Source organism: Anomaloglossus baeobatrachus, chromosome 4, assembly GCF_048569485.1.
Source record: "Anomaloglossus baeobatrachus isolate aAnoBae1 chromosome 4, aAnoBae1.hap1, whole genome shotgun sequence".
Taxonomy (NCBI): domain Eukaryota; kingdom Metazoa; phylum Chordata; class Amphibia; order Anura; family Aromobatidae; genus Anomaloglossus; species Anomaloglossus baeobatrachus.
In genome coordinates this window covers 544,681,396-544,704,543 of record NC_134356.1, presented here as the reverse complement: position 1 = coordinate 544,704,543, position 23,148 = coordinate 544,681,396, and the positions used below count along the sequence as shown (strand labels likewise).

The window sequence follows — 23,148 nt, the reverse complement described above, 5'->3', positions numbered from 1 at the left end:
GACACTGGGACGCAAGTTAAGAATAAGATCCTGTGTGCACAGTGCAGTTTTTGATGCGTTTTTTTTGGTGCAGTTTATCATGCATTTTGTTGCCTAAATCTGCATGTTTATCCATATCTTTGCAAAGTCTATAAGGAATCAGAAATGCTGTTCCAGCCATTGAATTGACTAAAAAATGCACCAGAAATGCATCAAAACCGCTTCAAAAATGCATGCGCTTTTTTGGTGCATTTTTGGGCCACAGGGTGCATTTTTGGTGCAGAAAATTCCTGAAGTGCGCCCATATACCCTAATAACTACAATTCCTCTACAGGAATGCTCAGCTCTCCATCTGGTGACATTCGTGGCCTGGCGTGTAATTAGTGCTCCCCAATGCTTTGCTGAGAAGGGCTCATTGACAGAACCTGTTCCACAGTCACGGCCTGGATTATCATCTGCTAATCAGTCAGAAAAAGATGAAGGGATCAAAACAGGAGGCACTACAAAGGATTACAAAGGATATTTGCAAGACATGTGAGACGTATTCCTTAAAGGGAACCTGTCACTAGTTTTTGAGCCTATGAACAAATGCCAGCACCTTTAACTGTTCCTTTGCTACGTTCCACCGAGTCTATGAGCTTCAGGCTCCTCCTTTAAACCCCCCCAAAATACCATTTAATATTCTTCCCACACTGTATGTAAATTAGGGTGCTCTGGTCCGATGGTTTTCACTGCAGCGTCTGTCCCTTTGCTGCTAATCGCATCCTCCTGCTTTGATTGACATGGATTATGCGTCCTGCGTCATTCACATGGGGAATCGAGATCTTGCACTTGTGCAGTACCCTTGCAGGCCCGTGTAGGCACACTCTGCTCTATCCTACTGTGGCAGAGAATAGAATATCACTGTGCAAGTGTCGAGCGACATAATCACAATTATATTGCAATGACGTGCTAGCCTCCTGTTTTCACCCTTTCATCTTTTTCGGACTGATAGCAGAAGAAAATCCAGGCTGTGATTGTGTGATAGGCTTTTCCTTATAACCAATGAGCCCTTCTTTGAAGTGTATTGGGCAGAACTCATTACACCCTATCACTCCAATATCACTAGATGGAGAGCTCAACAGCTGGGGAGAATTGTAGTTGACGCAAGCATGAGTGACGCAAGCAGGACAACCCAATCTGTCTGTGAGAGCTAGGCACTTGCCAACCCTTAAGGTTTTGGATTTTGAGGGGTCTTTTGAGTGCGATTCTTTTTGGGTTGTCTGCTTTTCTTGGTGAAAGGTATATCTGTTATGGACACGATTATGAATTATTATGAGTATATAAGAGTTACATGGAGATATCCATAAAGAACAGGATTTAAGATGGTGTTTGAACTGTACCCCACATATCTCTTGGCACAAGACTCAGACTGTGTACCCCACCTAGTTCTGCATTTGGAGACAAGACTCAGACAGTCTGGGCTATTCTTGTGACCAGTGAATCATGCTGACATTGCTTAATATAAATGAGGAACCAAGCACATTACAGTAAATTGTATATCACAGAATAAGCTGTTCTACTTTATCCAATAGGAGACGTGTTACGTATTCTTGGCACCTAGCCAATAAGATTATATATATCCGTACAATTTCCGTATTAAAAGTCAGTCTTACTTTCTATTCATATCTGAGCACGTCTCTGGTGTGTGTGAAAGAGTGGTTATGCATGCTACCACGAGTGACTCATAATTTGGACTGCAGACAGTTTAAGAGGGATGCATGATTAGATTGCATCAACCTAAATTATGGCCTTATCATTTGGCGCCCAACGAACCTTAGGACAGAGCTCTGGATGGCGGACGGCCATGCTGACACCTTCAGTCGAAAGGCAACTACACGAGAGGTGGAGAATTGCGCAACTCCAGCTGCAGGTGAGAACATTTGTATAATCTCACCTTGCAAACCTTCTGCGTGTACTTGCATTTCGAAGGGGGGGTTGGGCTGTCCCAGTCTAGACACCTAATGACCGCCATCTCGCATGAGATAAGCCGTCCTAAGAGATCTCACACCAAGGTGGTCAGGTTCACCTTAAGCTGTCTGTAATTTATGTAATGTAATTGTAAATCACATGAAATGTAATGTGGTTTGAGGTTTTTTTTGTCTGCTCTAGGAGAAAAGCAGAAGTTCTATGTTATTTTTCTCTGACTTAGCTGCAAGGGAAAATGAGGAAGTTGTTATATACGCTGGATATATATGGTTATATCTGCAGGTGAGATCAGCCACCTGGATGGTGTATATAGTGTCCTTATTGTTATGTCATTGTGTTGACCTGTGTCTACCTGTTGAGATGTCTGTCTATTTGCAGCAGGTGTAGTACTTGCTGGCTGCAAAAAGAGGAAGTTCTATGTGCTTTGTTCGTACTTGCTGGTTTACGCAAAAAGAGGAAGTTGTGTCACGGGAATGTACTTTGAGATATTGAAGCTGGTATATATTGTATACACTGGTGTGTGACGTGTCCGGTCGATAGTCAGTAATTGATAAATCTAAAGGGCAGGTACAGGTGTCATGGTAAGAGTCCTGACTGTATCCTGGTGGTCTTCCACAGAGAGGAGACAATAGGGGGATTGGTTTTGGCCAATACAGTGTCATGGTAAGAGTCCTGACTGTATTTGGTGGAATTTGATGTTCTCTCCGCGATCCTAGGTAGGAGAAACATTGGCAGAATCCTGGTGCGTCTTCCACAGAGAGGAGACAATAGGGGGATTGGTTTTGGCCGGTACAGTGTCATGGTAAGACCCTGACTGTATCAGGTGGAATTTGATGTTCTCTACGATCCTAGGTAGAAGGAACATTGGCAGAATCCCGTGACTTTGGTTTTAAACAGTATTATTGATGTTCTGGACGGACCGTTCAAAGAAGGTGTATATAGTGTGAACAGAGGTTACTAGTACATGAAGTAAGAGATAGTGAGGGTGAATTTAGTTTCTATCACCCGCGTGACACTACTTCCTGGTAGGACAGCCCGTTTGTGTTGTGGATGTGGACTGAGGTAGAAATTCTGTGTATTCTGTGGATGTGTATAGTCGCTGGTCCAGAAGAGGAAGTGAATTGCGGCAGATCAGACATCCAGGTTGACGTGTTAGTTTTAGGTCTGTACCCTTGAAGCATGGGGTCTAATCAGTCCACACCTGTCAAGTTAACGGCAGAAGAATTAGTAAGCGAACGAGAAGGAAGGAAGTATGTTAAAAATGATGAAGTTGCTCTTGAAGATGGCAGGAATCACTGCCAAGAAAGGGAGATTAGAGGAGCAGGAATGGAAAGATGTTTTGTTAAATAAGCGAGGGATCTTGAAAGATAAAGATCTCCTTATGGATGCTGAGGCATGGTATAGAACGTCAAAAGATGTTAAAAGATATTTCTATATTGCATATTGCACCAGATCAGAAAATGGCACCTCAGGAAGTGGCCAAGCCCATTAGGAAACAACGCCCCCCCTCCTTATAAGTCGTCCCCAGAGGGTTGGACTTGTTTAGTTTGTCCCCCTGCCCACCAAACGCCCTCCCTAGCCTGCCCAGACGTCATTTCAGGTTGGGCCGCACCTAGTTCCCTTTTCCAGCCATCTTCAGTCCCAAGGCCACTGGACTATTTGTTGCTGGAGCAGCAGAAGACACCGAGGGGTGTCAGGAAGATGACAATGATTTAACAATGATTCACCCCACCACCAGAACTGATTTGTATAGGCTCACCCAGATTAAAGCTGGGGATTCTTTCTGGCCAGTAATGGAGCCAGGTTTGCAGTGAGGGTGCGTGTACCTTATCACCCAAGTGACACTGGAAGATGTTTTATGTATAATGTACGCAGTTTTTGGTGTATAACACCGTAGGGTTGAAAAGGAAAGGAAAAAAAATAAAAAAAAAGGAAGTGTTAGTTTCTTTTTCAGTGTCCTGTGAATGTACGTATGTTGAAATGGAGAATTCTCCCAAAGGGGGGGAGGTTAGATGACACTGAATATACTATGTGTATTTTACCTGTCTGTGAAAACAGGAAACAAGAAACATAAGCTGATAGATAGGGTGGACTTGTGTGCTCACTGTGTCCACGTAAGCCCACCCCATTATTTTCTGTTCTGAATGTAGATTTCTTTCTGTCACTCAGCCCTGGGTGGGGTATGGTATGGGGATAGTTATCAGGGTCTGACAGGAGATAGGGATACGCTGGAGGCTCGGCCCTGACCACCATCAGGTCTACCGTCGAGATGAGGGCGAGTACAGGGTCCCTAGTTACAGGGTCAGCCCAGGGGTCCCTATATAATCCATATTCCCGGTGACAGATTGAATGCCTCCTGAATGTAGATGTCACAATACATGTCACTCCCTCTCAGGACTCTTCAGACGCCATTTTTGGCCAACACCTACTTCCTCTTTTAGCGGCTGTTTCTTATCGGTAATTATCTTTAGTGGACGTTTTAACTCAGACACTACATAGTTCATCTTTAGACGCCATTTTAGTCCAGCCGACACCCAGTTCCCCATTTTTGTTTCAGCAGCCAAAGTCACTGCTCTGTTTATTGCTGACATAGCAGGGACTGCAGAGGGGGGAGACAGGGACCTGGAACACACACACTCCATTTTTGGTCATATATGCAGTTTTTCCCACTAATGAACTTTTTCCCACAGTGTTCCCACTAATGAACCTTAGCAGAGGTTATTGCTGATAGTCCTGTGGAAACCTTTTCCCTTCACTTTTGCATGTTTGTTTTTTGCTGTATCTAGTATACAGTCTAGACCATATAGACTGCTCACTATTAGTCCTGGTGGACAGTGAATATTTTTCTGCCTATGGCAGTTGATGCTTAGCCTGGTTTGAGATATTCTCACTTGTATGTTATCCTGCCTGGTATCTTGCACAAGAGTTCCCTGATAGAGAGGGTGGAGGTTCATGTGGTCCCAAGGGGACATTGATCATCAGGAGTTGACATATATTAGGGTTTTCGTTGGCAGCACCCAGTAATCCTTTGTGTCTTAGTTTGCAGGGTCTGACAGGAGATAGGGATACGCTGGAGGCCCGACCCTGACCCCCATCAGGTCTACCGTCGGGATGAGGGAGAGTGCAGGGCCCCCAGTTACAGGGTCAGCACAGGAGAGGTAGAGTAGATACGCTCCACTGCTTTTTCCTAGTTGTGTATATGTAGTCAGGGGGTGCTGCTTGGTAGTTTCCAAACCCTCTTGTGCTCTTTTCTCTTTCCCCGGGGTTTTAGGGGATCTTAGTTTTTAGAATTTCAGTGTTCTTCCGACCCCAAGTTACACTCATTGCTCTTTCTTACAAACCTGGGTATAGTCCTTTGTATCAGGTCTCCGAGAGCCCATATGCAAACAACTACAGCTGGTAAAGACCAAGACACCCTCCTTCAAGTGGCAAGACGTATGGAGATGAATCTAGCAGCTTACAAGATCACCCCATATACAGAGGTGCAGCAGTCACAGTCACCTGAGCTACAGTCAAAGTCACCTGAAGAGTATCATCACATCATCTCCAGCCCAGAAGTCATTCTACATGTTTGCCATGGAAGAAGATAGCAGCACTTTGAACACTACTCAGCCAGATTGAACACCTACCTAAAGCACCAGTTGAAGATCAGTGCCCGTATGACATCACTGCTCCCTGACAAAGTCACCATCTCCCGGTGTGCGGTCCTTAATCCTGCTGAACTTCTCCCTCTTCCAAGGGGGGAGTGTCCCACTTCTGACACCTTGGTGGAAGAGGTAGTCGACTCTGGCATAGCTGAAACTCTGGATTCGATACAGTGACGGATACACCTTTGGACCCTGACTTAACCCCTTTGCGGATGGATCAAGATGTGCATCAAGAAGACGGTTCCACATGGTTATGGTGCTGGTAGCTGAAGACGCTGTGCTGATAGAGCAGTCGCTACCCGCATGCCTGTCTGTGAAGAAGCAGATGTATGTGCTCTCGCTGAAGCCTGCAAGATGGCAGCCAGCATCTACTCTGTGGAGGACAAGAGACTTGATCACTGCCAATGGAACTGTACGCCGCCATGAGGCCATAGAAAAACGGATGGAAGCTTTGCTATTGCCATTGCCAGACAGTCGCGGTGAGCAGGGTTGAGGCCTACATTGGAGGAGTCAAGGGAAGCAGTAAGAAGTGCCCTCACTGACAGAACATCCAAAGAAGCCCCAAGACCACTTACCAAAGAAACAGTCAGTCAATCTGTGCTTTTTGAATGACCCCGATGTGAAGAAGAAAGGAAAGATGGAAAGTCTTGAGAAAACGTTGTCCTGACCCTACAAGAGCAAGTCTCAGAAGAAGAAGAGGACTGGGATAGGGTGCAGCTGTGGGCTCCCGGAGACCATAGAAAGTGGCTAGTGACCTGCTTTCACTGCCAGCCAAAGAGATATGGCAGGCCTTAGACACAGAACTGACTCTACACACCCCATACCAGCCACAGAATAGAGGGAAGGTTGGGAGGATGGGGCAGTGTAGAAGGCAAGGGCATGAGAGTCTTCCCCTTGAATTGTTCATTGTCAGACACACCCCAGCATGGACCACTAGGTTGAGACCCTATGAAATCCTGTTTAGAAGTACCCCCAGATACTTCAACTAAGCTTGTTGTTTGTTTAAACATTTGCCTAATACACGTTTTTGAGTTTTCTCCTCCAGATCCAACCAGATCTAGATTTTCCTCTCTTTTCTTTCTCTCTCTCTCCTCTTTTCCTCTCTCTTTTCTCAATCTTTCTCTCTCTTCCTCTCTTCTCAATATCTCTCTCTCTCTCTCTTCCTCTCTCTTCTCTCACTCTTTTTCTTTCGGACGAAGATCCATGCATTCCACTACAAAGAGATGTCGGACCTGCCTGAGACCAGGAGATGGCTGTCTTCCCTCTTCTATCCGATACTTTGTGCCAGGACGATGATATCTAAGCATGTGGACCAGAAGACGACTGTGCATCCCACCTTTGATGATGTCCCACCATTACCGCCTGAGGACTGAGGAGCTTGAGACTCTGAGAGAAACCAACCCTGATAAATATTAGCCCATTAGAGGACTACTGCCATGTTCCCCCTTCCTGAATAACGTGTGCCAGCGGAATATAGCCATGAGGACAGTCTAGAGAATACGGTCAGGATCTGGCTTCCTATGCATAGTCTGTTGGGTGGGGAGATTCATCCACAAGGGATGGGGTATCTCATATGTGAGTGAGGTAACCATCGGCATTAGGACAGATCAATAGACTCGGGAAAAGTAAGGAAAGACTTTTTGGCTATCTCCAAAGGGGGGACTGTTATGGACACGATTATGAATTATTATGAGTATATAAGAGTTACATGGAGATATCCATAAAGAACAGGATTTAAGATGGTGTTTGAACTGTACCCCACATATCTCTTGGCACAAGACTCAGACTGTGTACCCCACCTAGTTCTGCATTTGGAGATAAGACTCAGACAGTCTGGGCTATTCTTGTGACCAGTGAATCATGCTGACATTGCTTAATATAAATGAGGAACCAAGCACATTACAGTAAATTGTATATCACAGAATAAGCTGTTCTACTTTATCCAATAGGAGACGTGTTACGTATTCTTGGCACCTAGCCAATAAGATTATATATATCCGTACAATTTCCGTATTAAAAGTCAGTCTTACTTTCTATTCATATCTGAGCACGTCTCTGGTGTGTGTGAAAGAGTGGTTATGCATGCTACCACGAGTGACTCATAATTTGGACTGCAGACAGTTTAAGAGGGATGCATGATTAGATTGCATCAACCTAAATTATGGCCTTATCATATCTACCAAATACTATGGTATAATATCATAAGTAAACAGATGAAAAAGAAGTATACCATACTAGTATTTTTACTCGCCAGACAACATAAGTGCAAAAATAAAGAGCTATTCCGTTGAGTACAAAAAGGAATCGTGGAGGACTCTCAGGGCAAAATCATACCGTGTTCTGCAAAAAAATGATGTTGGATATTAGAATGGTCCAAAAACAGTGAGCAGCATATGATAACCTCAGTCAACAGGTTACAAGGGAAATGCCAAGAAGTGAAAGTGTTGATCAGGTCAGCAACACTTATTTCCTTTGGTGGATGACATGATCTATGAATGGTTTCTGACATGAGAGAAAAGACTTTGGTTTCGTTTTGGCCATAACTATATTTGAATAAATGTTGATTTTTTTGCTCAAGAATAAACTTAGATTGTTGTTCATGGAAAAATAAGACTTCCCCTGAAAATAAGCAGTAAAACATCTTTTGGAGCAAAAATTAATATTAAGACCCAGTATTATTTTTGGGGAAACAGTAGTTACCAAACCTTTTTAAAATGATAAAATGAAGAAGGCAGCACTGTAAAAATAAAGTGAAACATTTACAGGACTTTATTGGCCCATGGGACAATATGTTGGGTAAGTCTGAACCTTTCTCAACCTGTGAGAAAGGGTCAAAAAAGTTCTATAACCAGTGTACTTTATTTTATGAATATGTGACACCACACTACAGCGAGGAAATGCCCAGTCACTCATTGGCCGATCCTCTCTCACCAATACTGAACCTGAAATGGGACAACGACTACTCCGTGGGGCCCGCGGCTTATCAACGGTTTATCAACAGGGATGTCAAACAAATTCATTCTAGATTTTTGGATCATTGACCGATCATTCAGGGTGAAACCTGCTACTTCATCAAAGAGTTTCAGGAAAAACGTGGACATAGAGAACTGAGAGTTCTAGAAAATGTGAAAACAGTATATCTTAAACCACTAATTGTGTTCTTCCAAGATGTAAAGATATTATGCAGGATCAGTGTGGACCAATGCTGAAATTACCGGAAACTGCCAATCACACCACCCATAGGCTCCAACAGTGAGACCAGGAAAAAAAGAGAAGAGTGGCATAGTAGAAAAAAGTTAAACGTGAAGGAACAGGAGCAGAGATACTTGGCGATAGATGAGGAGCACAATAAAGTTCTAATATTTCTACAGGAACAGTATACACAGATGGAAAAAGAGCTCTCTAAAATGACCTCTCTTTAAAAACGACTATGCACGTCATAAAATATGCCTGTAATCCATAGGTGCTTGCTTGCCATTTGGTTACCTATTAGAAAATAGAAAATAGTGATGGTAAGCTTCCACTATCATATATCCAGTGCCTGATGAAGATCAAGATCTAAAACAAGAGGGATAGTTCTAGAGATTTCTAGAAGCATAGAATGTTTTTCAATGTAAGTTCAGGATAAACATCATGGACATTTTTCTCTGTCGGTCTTGTGTTTGTGCTTGCCACTTTATTAGTGTCACTTTTACTCAACCTTTCTATATATAAACCAAATAATGTGTGCACCATTGTCAAGTATGGCATAGAATTAGTATATTCTATCACACTGAATAGCAGAAAGCTATTCAGTGTAGAATTGGAAATACAGAAGGTTAAATAAGTCTTGAACATCTCATCATTTTTTTATTAAATATATTTTTAAAGGTGCTAGTGACATGAATTTCTCACCAAATTTTGGTAACAGCCCATCCAATCCACACAATGGGGAGATAAGGTATGCACACCAGTGACTATGTAAGGGGAATACATGAAATAGCAGAAACTGCTGTGTGAATACTGACTTGAAAAATCCAATAGCTATATGCAAGAGTGAATATGTGAAAAATGGAATCTGCATTACTGCCATGAACATATGAATCAAGAGAACTTTAGCTACTGAATTGATCAATGCAATAGAGCCCCAACACTACGCCAAAGTATTTCTCCACGTTGGGGTCCCTAGCTTGTGTGTGTCCTCTCATGCAGTTAAAAAACCTACCGTGTATGGGAAGCTGAGACCCAGGATATTTATGCGTATGATATGGATTGGCAATAGGTGTGGTTGGGGAGGGTTCACAAACGAAAAAATACTAACAAATAGGAATAACGTTTGGAACACCATTCTAAGTCCGAACTGGGTGCAAAAACCTAAAAAAACATCACTATGGGGAGATAAGGTATGCACACCAGTGACTATGTAAGGGGAATACATGAAATAGCAGAAACTGCTGTGTGAATACTGACTTGAAAAATCCAGTTCGGACTTAGAATGGTGTTCCAAACGTTATTCCTATTTGTTAGTATTTTTTCGTTTGTGAACCCTCCCCAACCACACCTATTGCCAATCCATATCATACGCATAAATAGCCTGGGTCTCAGCTTCCCATACACGGTAGCTTTTTTAACTGCATGAGAGGACACACACAAGCTAGGGACCCCAACGTAGAGAAATACTTTGGCGTAGTGTTGGGGCTCTATTGCATTGATCAATTCAGTAGCTAAATTTCTCTTGATTCATATGTTCATGGCAGTAATGCAAATTCCATTTTTCACATATTCACTCTTGCATATAGCTATTGGATTTTTCAAGTCAGTATTCACACAGCAGTTTCTGCTATTTCATGTATTCCCCTTACATAGTCACTGGTGTGCATACCTTATCTCCCCATAGTGATGTTTTTTTAGGTTTTTGCACCCAGTTCGGACTTAGAATGGTGTTCCAAACGTTATTCCTATTTGTTAGTATTTTTTCGTTTGTGAACCCTCCCCAACCACACCTATTGCCAATCCATATCATACGCATAAATAGCCTGGGTCTCAGCTTCCCATACACGGTAGGTTTTTTAACTGCATGAGAGGACACACACAAGCTAGGGACCCCAACGTAGAGAAATACTTTGGCGTAGTGTTGGGGCTCTATTGCATTGATCAATTCAGTAGCTACATTTCTCTTGATTCATATGTTCATGGCAGTAATGCAGATTCCATTTTTCACATATTCACTCTTGCATATAGCTATTGGATTTTTCAAGTCAGTATTCACACAGCAGTTTCTGCTATTTCATGTATTCCCCTTATATAGTCATTGGTGTGCATACCTTATCTCCCCATAGTGATGTTTTTTTAGGTTTTTGCACCCAGTTCGGACTTAGAATGGTGTTCCAAACGTTATTCCTATTCATCCAATCCACACAGGCAAATAAATCAAACCATAGATGACCATAAATATAGTGATGTGTAATAATGAAATATATCACAGGGAAAAAGTATTGAACACACTTACTGAAATCTATTTAATGGTTCATACAAAAGCCTTAGTTGGTGACAGCTTCAAGACACTGCCTGTAATGAGAAACAGTCGCATGCGTTGTTCAGGAGTGATTTTGGTCTATTCTTCCACACAAATACTCTTCAAATCCTGATGTTTAGTGGGCTCCTTCTATGAACTCTGCAGTTTAATTAATTCCTTCTATTTTCTATTGGATTCAGGTCAGGTGATTGGCTGGGACATTCTAGCAGATTTATTTTCTTTCTCTGAAACCAATTGAGAGTTCCCTTGGATGTGTGTTTGGGATCAATTTCTTGCTGAAATCTCCACCCTTGTGTCACCTTCATCATCCTGGTAGTTGGCAGCAGATTTTTATCAAGAATGTCTTGGCACATTTATTCATTCATCGTTCATACAATCACATGAAGATTGTCAGTGCTGTATGCTGGAAAACAACAACACACCAAGATGGTATGGAGTTTTTGTGCTGACATGCAGTGCTTTTTTGACCTCCAAACATGGTGTGTATTATGGCATCCAAAGAGCTCAATTTTGGTTTTATCTAACCAGACTATATTCTCTCAGTATTTCACAGGCTTGTCTAAATGTTGTTGAGCAAACTTTAAATGTGCTTGAACATGGTTTTTATTAAGCAATGGAGTCTTGTATGGTCAGCATGCATACAGGCCATGGAGGTTGAGTGCATTACTTATTGTAGTCTGATGATTACCGATTGTATCTGATGATTCTAGGTCTTTCTGTAGCTCTCCACTGGTGGTCATTGCCTCTTGGACAACTCTGATAATTACTTTCACTCCTCTGTCTGAAATCTTGTGTGAAGCATCTGGTCGTGTCCGGTTTATGGTGAAATTATATTTTTTTCCATTTACATATTATGGTTCCAACAGTGCACACTAGAGCCTTCAGTAGTTTAGAAATTTTTCTGTAACCAATTTCATCTGTATATTTTACAATAAGGTTGCAAAGGTCTTGAAACGCTTCACTGATTTTACCCATCATATGAGGTTTGTGGCACTGTAATGCCCATACCGGCATCCCCGTGCTGTCCTGCCCCTCTCTCCCGGCGCGGACGCCAGCTCTCTCACCTTCCCGGCTGTCCAACAGGGGTTGCTCTATCCCTGGTCCATACTGCTGTCTACCAAAGCCTACACACACCACACATGCCTCCTGGGAATGCCCATGGGGTTGTCACGCAGACATGCCCCTTTTCTTTAAGAGCCAGTATGCCCTGACCCGTAAGTATCTCTTAGCTTCACTGACAGGCTTCAGGTATTTAAGGAACCTTCCCCATAAGGGAGGTGCCTCGGGTCCATTGTGCTGCTGCTGTAGTCATTGTCCTGTATGCTGTTGCTGTTCCATATTTGTGTTTCAGTGCATTACAAGTCTACTGCTGCTGCAACTATCCAGTCAGACACCTACCATGATTGCAACTGCTGCAAGCATCCACATCGGCCACTGCTACCGCATCCATCCATCCATCCATCTTGGCCAAATCCATGATACCAGCTGTTGCTATTGTTTCTATCATCAGAGACTCTCAGTGTTTGTACCCCTGGGGCAAGCTGTTGCAGCATTAGCCTTCCCGAGTGGCACCTGGTCTCACACCTACAGCGCAATACCCTCACCATTAGAGGATCTGGAGAAAACCAGGCTTGGTTCTGTAGTCAAGCACCTTTGGGTTTTCTGTGTGCTGTGGCCCAGTGGCTCCTCTAATCCCTTGCTCACCGTACGAGCATAACAAGGACTTTGGTAATTAGACACATTTTTATAGGCAATCAGTAAAAGCAGCTATAATTTTTCCCTAAGTGGCGGGATTGTTTTCTAATTACTGATAGATTTCAGCTGCTGTGATGACTTTCTGTGGCTTTTTGCACCTCTCTTCATATCTTCAATACGTTTTCCCTGTGACATTTCTCATTATTACACATTACCTAATTTATGGACATCTATAGTTTGATTTCTTTGCCTGTGTGGGCTGGATGGGTTGTTACTGACACGGTGAGTAATTCAAGTGTCAACATCACCCTTAGAAATATATTTAGTAAAAAAATTGGTCACGTGTCAATACTTATTCCACCCGCTATATATCCATATCATGTGGTATGTATATATACTGTATATATATATATATATATATATATATATATATATATATATATATATATATATATATATATATATATATATATATCTATATATATATATATAGATGTATATATATATATAGATGTATATATATATAGTGTATTATTATTATTATTATTATTATTATTATTATTATTATTATTAATAATTGTACTACTTTCAAAACTGCATTGGAGACTCCATTAGGACATGGCATGTAGCAAACTGTTTATAAATGTATATCCATATTATCAATAAACAGCTAAGCAACAAGCACACAATAAAGTAGCATAGGTTGACGTCTGGAGGAATAACATTTTAAAGCAATTTATGAGATACATATTTTTAAAGCAAAATAAATCTATTTTTATTTATTTTATTTTTTTTAATTAACAGCTTCTAATCTTATCTATAGAAATCATCCACAAGCACCTAGACAAGCAATAGTGTATATAAAGATGAAGTAGACAGGAATCCATGTGCTTCATAGCTCTCATTACTGTGATCTATGACTGCTAAGGCCAGGCAGCAGCTCGTGGATCACCAAGGCTACATAAATAATACAATCCTGTTGGTTGCAATGATGAAGTGAGGCGCTAGGCTCTGACTTTACACACAGGTAGATAATGTAAATTGGGAATTCTATCAGCAAATTTTAATTTGTGCACGGGTGTGAGCTATGTGCTTAGAATAGAATGTAATGTCTTCTATCTGCTTAAATACTTGATATTCAGCTCCTGGGACGATAATACTGAAGAGTCTGAAAATTGTCTCATAATCACGTTATTTATCAATAATGTTTCAGGAGTAAAATAATACCTAAGTAGTTACAATAGATAACTATTCACTCAGTTTATACCTCTGGGTATTCCATCTACCACGTTAGCCTTCGGCGGGCTTTGCACGCTGCGACATCGGTAACAATGTGTTACCCATGCTGCAGCGATAGTCCCGCCCCCGTCGCACGTGCAATATCTAGTGAAAGCTGCCGTAGCGATTATTATCACTACGGCAGTTTCACACGCACATACCTGCCGTGCGACGTCCCTCTGGCCGGCGACCCGCCTCCTTCCTAAGGGGGCGGGTCGTGCAGCGTCACAGCGACGTCACACGGCAGGCGGCCAATTGAAGTGGAGGGGCGGAGATGAGCAGGATGTAAACATCCCGCCCACCTCCGTCCTTCTCATTGAAGCCGGCGGCAGGTAAGGTGAAGTTCCTCGCTCCTGCGGCTTCACACACAGTGATGTGTGCTGCCGCAGGAGCGAGGAACAACATCGCACCTGTCGCTGCACCGGCATTATGGAAATGTCGGAGGCTGCAGCGATGATACGATAACGATGCTTTTGCGCTCGTTCATCGTATCAAAAAGGTTTTACACGTAATGTCGCAACGTGCAAAGCCGCCCTTCCTCTAAACACCAAGATTTTTTTTTCTATATGAATAAAACAGTTTTTATTTATTCTGCATTGTTTTTATAGCACTATCATATTCCGCAATGCTAGACAGACATTATCATCCTTGTCCCCATTGGGGCTCACAATCTAAATCCCCTATCAGTATGTTTTTGGAGCGTGGGAGGAAACCGGAGAACCCAACGAGAACATGGAGAGAACATATAAAACTCTGTGCAGATGTTGTCCTTGGTGGAAGTTGAACCCAGTACCCCAGTACTGCAAGACTGAAGTGCTAACCACTGAGCCACTGTGCTGCCTTAAGGATATTGTAGCACACAAGAGAAGCTCTTATGTGGAGCTCTTACACATCTCTCATACTTGATTTGTAGGCAGTTTTTGGAATGACATTTTGATAATAAACTTACAGGCATGTGGAGAAATAAATTTGCTCTTGGCTTTCTCCTACAAAGTGCACTATTAATATCAGACTCAAAGGTGACAATACTAAAAAGGATACTGTGCTATCTAAAATCTATAAAAAATCTCATGTATACTATATATTTAAGGTGTAGGTACAGCTAATTTTATATAGATTCCATGCAAACTTGACCAAAGTATCACTGGCCAGGGAGACAAAAACAAGGTCCTATAATTATAGGGATCTTAAGCCAATCTAGACTTGGTTCAGAGAAACCGTTGGAGGTCCAGTCGCTGTAGTCCTTAGACAGAATGAATAATGTGGCAGTCATAACACAGGGGATTTACTCACCTTACCTGGTACATAGTCTGTGGGAGACATTTATCAATTTGCACCATTAATGGAACTAGGTTGTAAATGAAAGATTTATCTGCGTTCTTCTAAGATCCAATCCTAGTGTTAATTTTAACACTTATGTTTTCTTTTTTGGCCTATAAAATGGATATAAATATGCTAGTTTTTTTCTACCAATTGTTGTTACTTCTTTCTCAAATAATGTGTTTTAGAACCTTTGTTTTTATGATTCTGCTTTTTTTTTCCTTTTTTTAACACTATATTTCATGTGATCCTGAATTACTCCTATAATCAAAATAAAAAAAAACAAAAAAAAAAAAACATCACAAACTGGCTGAAATAATGCCACATCTATAACAGGCTGTAATCCTGAAGAAAAAATGTAAGCACGGTGAAAAAAAACATGTCACTTGAAAAAAAATGAAAGTACTGCCCACAATCATCTGACCACTTACAGTTGTTGTCCAGCAATGTTTTTATAGCTTGGCCAAACATGATTTAAGAGTTTAAAAAAAATGTACTCATTTACCAATTCTCTGCCATATTGTTGCCCGGGTCCATTCCAGGTCCATTCTCAGTTTTCTTGCTTCCTTTTCAGATGGAGATGAGCCTATGACTACTGCAGTCAGACACTGGCCACAACTATGAAGCACTGGCCACTCTTGGGGTCCTAGTTGACAGCAGTTGTCACATGCCTGAAAGACTTAACAAAGAGTCCGGTTGTAGACCTGGGAAGTGCTGCAGCTAACAGTGGGAGTTAGGTAAATGAATATACTTTAATACATTTAAACTTTGCTGGGCCAAGCTTTTTTAAGTTGAGTGTATTTGTCACAATGAGACAGCGGGATAGCTATAGACACTGGGCTCCTATACTGTCCCTCATGCTAGGGAAACCTAGGCTAACCCTAACCTCCAGATTACCCCTGATGGTGAAAATGCCAGAGTCCTGTGCCTTACTATTCTCATAACCAGAGATAATCTGTTCCCCATAGGGAACAAAGGGGCAGGTGTGTGATAAAAACACAGATTTAGACAGACGAAACCAAAACTCAGACACTGCAAACTCACAAGAACAGACAATAAGAAAGTAATGAGAAAAGGAAGAGAAGTAAGGCAGCAACAAAAAGATAACAATGGTTAATACCACAACCACTCACAGAAGCAGCCAAGAAGATATTAACCACCCAAAGTTGATCACAGACATTGGAGAAATTAGCAGGAAGAGTGCTAGACTCTGTAGTCTCCAGGTGTTTGTGAAAACCTCCTTGTGACAGTGTTAAAGTAGCAGAAGTAAAAAAATGTAAATGAGCTGAAAACATAAATTGGTAGTAAACTGGTCCACTTAATATTAGTAATAATTGTGTAAGTATTAAAGGCCTTTTACATACGGTAATTATTAAGAAAATATTTTTAACCCAATCACATATTCCCAATTGTTTAGTGTAAATATGTACAACAGTACTGTACATTACATCCGCTAGTGTAAATGAGCATCTGCTTGTTAGTAACGGAACCAGGAGGAAGCACAAGTGATCTCAAAAACTTTCGCAATTATGAAGAAACATACAATTATTGTAACACCTAAATGCAAGTTTTGGGAATGTTAACGAGAAGCTTATATCGTCGATTGGTGCTAATATTAAGCAATTTATCTTCCCGTGTTAAAGGACCCTTAGAGAATGCTCCTAGTGAGTGTTTCATTTTAATTAGTTCTACATCATGTTCCTAAAGACCGATCCTCTTGTCTGGAACTGGCATTGTCAGCTAATTAGAGCAGCTGTTCTCTTATCCCAATAATCGTCATTAGCAAATACATTTGGTTGAGACTGTTTGATGTGAGTTAATTGAAGAATACAACCCACTCAGTGTTCCTGAGTTCGAGAGATGAGCTAGTTAAGCAGTGATTGCTGTGAGGGCTACCATACTGCTAGTCAACGGCAACTAATTACTGCTCACTCCCGCCGTGCAAATGTGATGATTGACTGATTTCATAAATCTTATTTATTATTTACCAATGTTAATGAGAGCAACAAACAAGCCAATGGTATAATGTTTAGCAGAGTATAATATATAGTAATAAATACCCTGAATAATCTGCTGCCAATATTACTAAATTATGTCTTGAATTATATTAGTGGAAGGTTACATATAACCCAAGCTGATGGATTTAATATCACATTTATAAATGTACAGACCATATTAATAAGTGACCTGGGAGTAATTGAAAGTATATGCAGGTTTTCTTGGCACATTCATCAAAGAGAGAAAATATAAATGCATAGTGTCATACACTGAGTGTAAAAGCTTGTGCATATTGGCAAGGCTCCTGTACGGCAGTGCACATACTCTAGATCTTTCAGAGCTGAGACATTGTGGAGAATAAATTGTTTCTTATGTCCCATTCCTAAATATTATTCTGTGTTCTCTCTGTAGTAATAACCTCCCACAAGTCATCTCTGGACAGTAACATTGTCCTATTAAACTTCTATTGTTTCTAATTGTCATTATCTACTGTGGACACTGTAAGGCTAGTTTCACACTTGCGTTGAACGGTATCCGTTGCATTGCATGACGGATGCAATGGATGTGTTACATATAATGGCACAACAAACGCAACGGATCGTACAAAACAACGGAATCATCTTTGTTTTTTTGGTTTTTTTTTTTACAGTTTTACTGGCGGCAGACTGTTGTGAATGATCAGCTGATCACTCGGCCGCCGGGTTATCACCCATTCGCTCACAGCAGCCGGTCGCCGGGTGATCAGCTGATCGTTCAGCCGCCGAGAATGTGTGCGGGGGGGGTGGAGTGCGGGGAGGGTGGAGCCAAGCGGGTCCATGGTGCAGGACAGGTGAGTATGTGCGCGCGTGTGTGCGCGTGTGTGTGCGCGTTTATGCGTGTGTGTGTGTGTGTGTACATGCGGAGTGGAGTGCGGGAGGGGGCGAAGCCAAGCAGGGAAGTGTCGGCCTCCCTACACATGTAGCCAGTGTAAATATCGGGTAACTAGGCAAAGCACTTTGCTTGGTTACCCGATATTTACCTTGGTTACGGGTGCAGGGAGCCAGAGAGAGCATGCGCAGTGAAATCCTACGGATTGTGCTGCTCAAAAAAACGTTACATGCTACGTTCCTTCCGCTCGGCGCAGCATCAAAATAACGACGCTGCGTTGTCCAGCGGATGCAACGCTGACACTTGCGTTACAGTGCGTCATCCATACAAATTTATGGAGAATAGCGTAGTGCGTTAATGGACTGCGCTATTCTTCATAGTGACGGACTGCGCTGAATGCAAGTGTGAAAGTACCCTAAGTTAAAAGGAAAGTTGTTAAAAAAACAAACAAACGCTATTAAGCCCTGTGCATATGCTTCGGTTTTTGATGCAGTTTTTTTTTTTTTTAAAGCTGCATCAAAATCTGCACACCTCTCCTGAAGCCAGCAGTCTATGGGATTTTAGATTTGCTGTGCACACAGTGCGTTTTGTTCCATACGGTTTTGGTGCAGATTTTGATGAAGAAAAAATCTGTAGTATGTCAATTATTGGTCAGGTTTAGCAGTGTTTTTTTTACCCATTGACTACAATTCGTTGACTTTCTCGATGACCCAAAAAAACGCATCAAAACCTCATCAAAACCACATCAAAGCCACGTCAAAACTGCATCTGGTTTTGACAGATTTTTGCCACAGCGTGCAGAAATTTCTGCACCAAATCTGCAGCGTGTGCAAATAGCCTCAACGTCTACATTTTGATTAATCTGCAGGTTAAGAGCATTCTGAAGCTATGTGGCCACTGCACTGAGAGCCCCACTGCCTAGAGGAAATTATCTTTCTTCCTCATAGCAGCCTGGGCTTTTAGTCATAGCGGCACAGTTTCAGTCATAACCATGCCCCCAGCACTGACAGACAGTTGACTGAGCACTGCATCTGAACAGATCTGGCTATTAATCAATGCCGAGGCGTGGTTACACCCGCCGATCACAATGCACAAAGCGATGACTGAAACCACTCCGACTGCACCCCTACGATTGAAAGCCTGAGGATGCCAGGAGGAATAAAGATAATTTCTTCCTGGCAGAGGGGCTCTCAGCAAGGCACTCGCATGATTTCACACTGCTAGAAACCTGCAGATTAACCCCATATCATCAGGTTAATAGCATTTTTTACATGACAGGTTTCCTTTAAGCTCTAAGACACCTGCCTTTTTTTCCTTTTTATATGTATATTTTTAGATTTGTACTTGTATACAGTAAATTAGAACCTCTGTGAGATTCCGTGTATCAGTCTGTCCACCAAGCTGTACGATATAGGTTTCTGCTGTTTGGTGGGTCTATCTGGGCCCACAACTTGTTACAGAATTATGCTTTCAAAAAAGAAAAAGCAGGACAAGCACACAGGTAATCCCATATTTTAAGAGTGAAATCGGGGGGTTAGGAGGTTGCTCACTTGGTTGGGTTGTATATATCACAACACCAATAAATGCAATAGATTATTCAGGATACAGATGTTTTGGTTGACTGTGCTGCTGTGAATAAAGAATAGTTCCACATTTGGTATTACTTCAAGAAACTTTTAATAATGCATTTGTGGTTCGAAACTAAAACTGATTCATAAAATTTTTATGTAGTTCATTTTTTAGATAGGGTTCAGTATGAACCGAAAATGTTTTACTAAATACTTCCAGAAGTGTCACCACAGGTGGAACCACTACTTTTTCACAGCAGAACACCTATCTTTTGCTTCATAGATTTCAGCTATCACCAGAATCATTCAGCAGTCAGACACCGTGGGAGAATTATCTCTTTTACAATGGAGATATCAACTATTATCTGCATCATCATATTACGGAAGAGATCACAATGCTGCAGTAAGATAACACACACAAGACTGAGAGGTGATGCATTACCACAGTAAGGCTATGTGCGCACGTTGCGTCGGAGTACCTGCAGTTTATTCTGCACGTTTTATTTCCCTTGTTTTTTGACCAAATGGCTTTTGACCATTTTTTAGCGCTAAAAACGCATGCGTATTTACCGCGTTTTTAGTGCGTTTTCAGCGCTTTTTACCTGCGTTTTCACCTGCGTTTCTGCAGATGCGTTTTGTAGATCAAGACACTGAGAAATAAAGTTGAAATAGTCAAAAAGAATGAAAAAAGAGAAAAAAAAGTATAAAATTAACTTTTAATAAAACTATATGAAAAATTATCAATTTTAATGAAATAATAGTGGTTATGCACATTTTAACTGGAAAATAGGTAAAGTTTATTATTTTTTAGCATTTAAATTTTCGGTTATTGTGTGTGTGTAAAGGAACATTAGAACCCTTTAATTTTTGGCCAGAAAAGCATGCGTTTTTGGAGACAAAAACGCAGTGGAAAAGCAGGTAAAAAGCATGAAAAACGCAGGAATTGTGCTTTTGGTTGCATTTTGCCATTTCTCATTGACTCCAATGTTAAGGAAACGCTGCAGAAATGGCAAAAACAACTGACATGCTGCTTCTTTTTCAGCATGGTTTTTGACCCAAAATATGCAAATTAAACGCTGCAGAAAAAAAAGCAAAGTGCAGACAGGATTTCTGCTTTTCCCATAGACTTTGCTGGAAAACAAAAACGCATGCGTTTTAGCGCAAAAACGCTGCCGCTAAAAACGCTGCAGAAACGCGGTAAAAAACGCAACGTGCGAACATAGCCTAAGTCTGTAGCTGTTAAATACTTTAATCATTCTCCCCTTGAAGCAATCACAAGCAAGAGAGCAATGGAAGCGCCATGCAAGATGAGTAATCACAACTCAATGGGGCATATTTACTACTATTCACTGAAATTATTGTTTTTTTCTCCCAAGATGGTGACATGCACCGCACCTACTAAGCTATGTGTTTGGATTTCCACATTGGAATAACGAAGGGAAGCTTATTATCAGCATGAACTTTTCCAATGATCAATATGTTCCAACTACTTCCATGTACAGGAAATTGAAACTAATAAATTGAAGCTCTAATTGTCTCCTTGCTGTAAACCCAGTTCAGTAATAGATATTTAGATATTATAGCTGACTTTATTTTTGTCTGTGATACAGTCAATGATGCCTCAACGATTTTCAATATTACTGCTGAGGTTTTGCCAAACCATTAAGCAATTAGATTCCCATTTGTCCCCCGTACAGCCTGTTGCGCTGATCATCATATTTTAGTGAAATTTTGTGACTCATTCTCGAGGGACATCATGCGTCACATGGAGGTCACTCCGGAGTGCAATACAAATGATCCGAACAATGTGGACAATGCTTGCCTCAGGCTGGATGACATGGATGTGCTTGCCTGCTAAATGCTAAACAACAATCACAGCCACATAACATTAGGGTTCATGTTCCCTGCAGAGTACACTTACACACAAAGTGTCTATGGGTTAGTATTACACAGTATCATTAGGGAGGACTTTACACTCCCCAAGGAGAAATTCGATATGGACTTGACAGAAAAAAATCTCATAGCTCTGTATGAAATAGACCTCTGTGGGTGTCATATAATGTCTCCGAACAACTTAGTACTTGTATAGCAGTTCCACCATTCAAATATTGCTTCCGGGGGAGAATAATTATGTGCACATGTAGTATGGTAGCAAATGCCAGAGGGACAAGCGGGATCACATAGAAAAAAACCTATATAAAATCTAACAGGGGTGAAGAAGACAGTTCATAGTTGAGGTGTTGGTAGCCCAACTGCAGCTACATACTGAGACTTCAGCGGGCTTTACATGCTGCGATCTCGCTAGCGAGATCGCAAGCGATCGTACCCGCCCCTGTTGGTTGCGATCGTACCCGCCCCTGTTGGTTGTGTGACACGGGCAAATCGCTGCCCGTCGCGCACAACCTCGCTTATCCCCGTCACATGGACTTACCTGTCCTGCGACGTCGCTCTGGCCGGCGAGCCGCCTTCTTTCTAAGGGGGCGGGTCGTGCGGCGTCACAGCGACGTCACACGGCAGGCGTCCAATAAAAGCGGAGGGGCGGAGATGAGCGGGACGTAAACATTTCGCCCACTTCCTTCCTTCTGCATTGGCGGTGGAGGCAGGTAAGGAGATGTTCGTCGCTCCTGCGGTGTCACACTTAGCAATGTGTGGTGCCGCAGGAATGAGGAACAACATCGCTAATTTGAAGAGAACGATTTTTTGTTTCAGGACGACCTCTCCGTGGCAAATGATTTTGCCGTTTTTGCGATTGTTTTAGGTCGCACATAAGTGTCACACACTGCGATATCGTTAATGAAGCCGGATGTGCGTCACAAACAACGTGACCTCGACAATAAATCATTAATGATATCGTAGCGTGTAAAGCCCGCTTTCGGCTGGGATCACACGAACGTAGAAAAAAATCGGTCCCATTCTCATGCAGAAAAGTAGGACAATTTTTTCTTGCTATCAATCTTTTACAGAACTGTGTCACCCGGGGACCAGGGGGTACTCAGATCCGGGCCACGGGGTCACTTCTGTGGGTATCACGGTGGCGTGACCCGGTCTGTGATCCCAGGCTCCACAGTAAAAGGGGGTTTGTTAAGGGAAATTGTCCGTGATGCCACCCACGGTTGTGGAGAGGTTGTGAACACCACCGCTGCTCTTACACTGGGGGCTGTGGTTTGTCCTGCTGCACCGGTGTGAGATCAGATTACCAAGGAGGATTAATTCTTTCTGTGACAACCTGGCTTTGCCAGGGCGTCACACACCCCCTTGGTAAAACACGGCCCGTCCTCGGGCCGTCTAGGCACCAACATTTATTAAAACTGGA

At 42.0% G+C, this 23,148-nt stretch overlaps 1 protein-coding gene and 1 pseudogene across 2 annotated transcripts in view; one reads left to right on the top strand and one right to left on the bottom strand.

Moving 5' to 3' along the window:
* The window catches only part of SV2B (synaptic vesicle glycoprotein 2B), a 214,984-nt gene that overhangs the window by 63,918 nt on the left and 127,918 nt on the right, over positions 1-23,148 (bottom strand). The gene's annotated exons all lie outside the window — the stretch shown is intronic.
* On the top strand, positions 8,384-9,016 carry LOC142302659 (biogenesis of lysosome-related organelles complex 1 subunit 5-like; annotated as a pseudogene).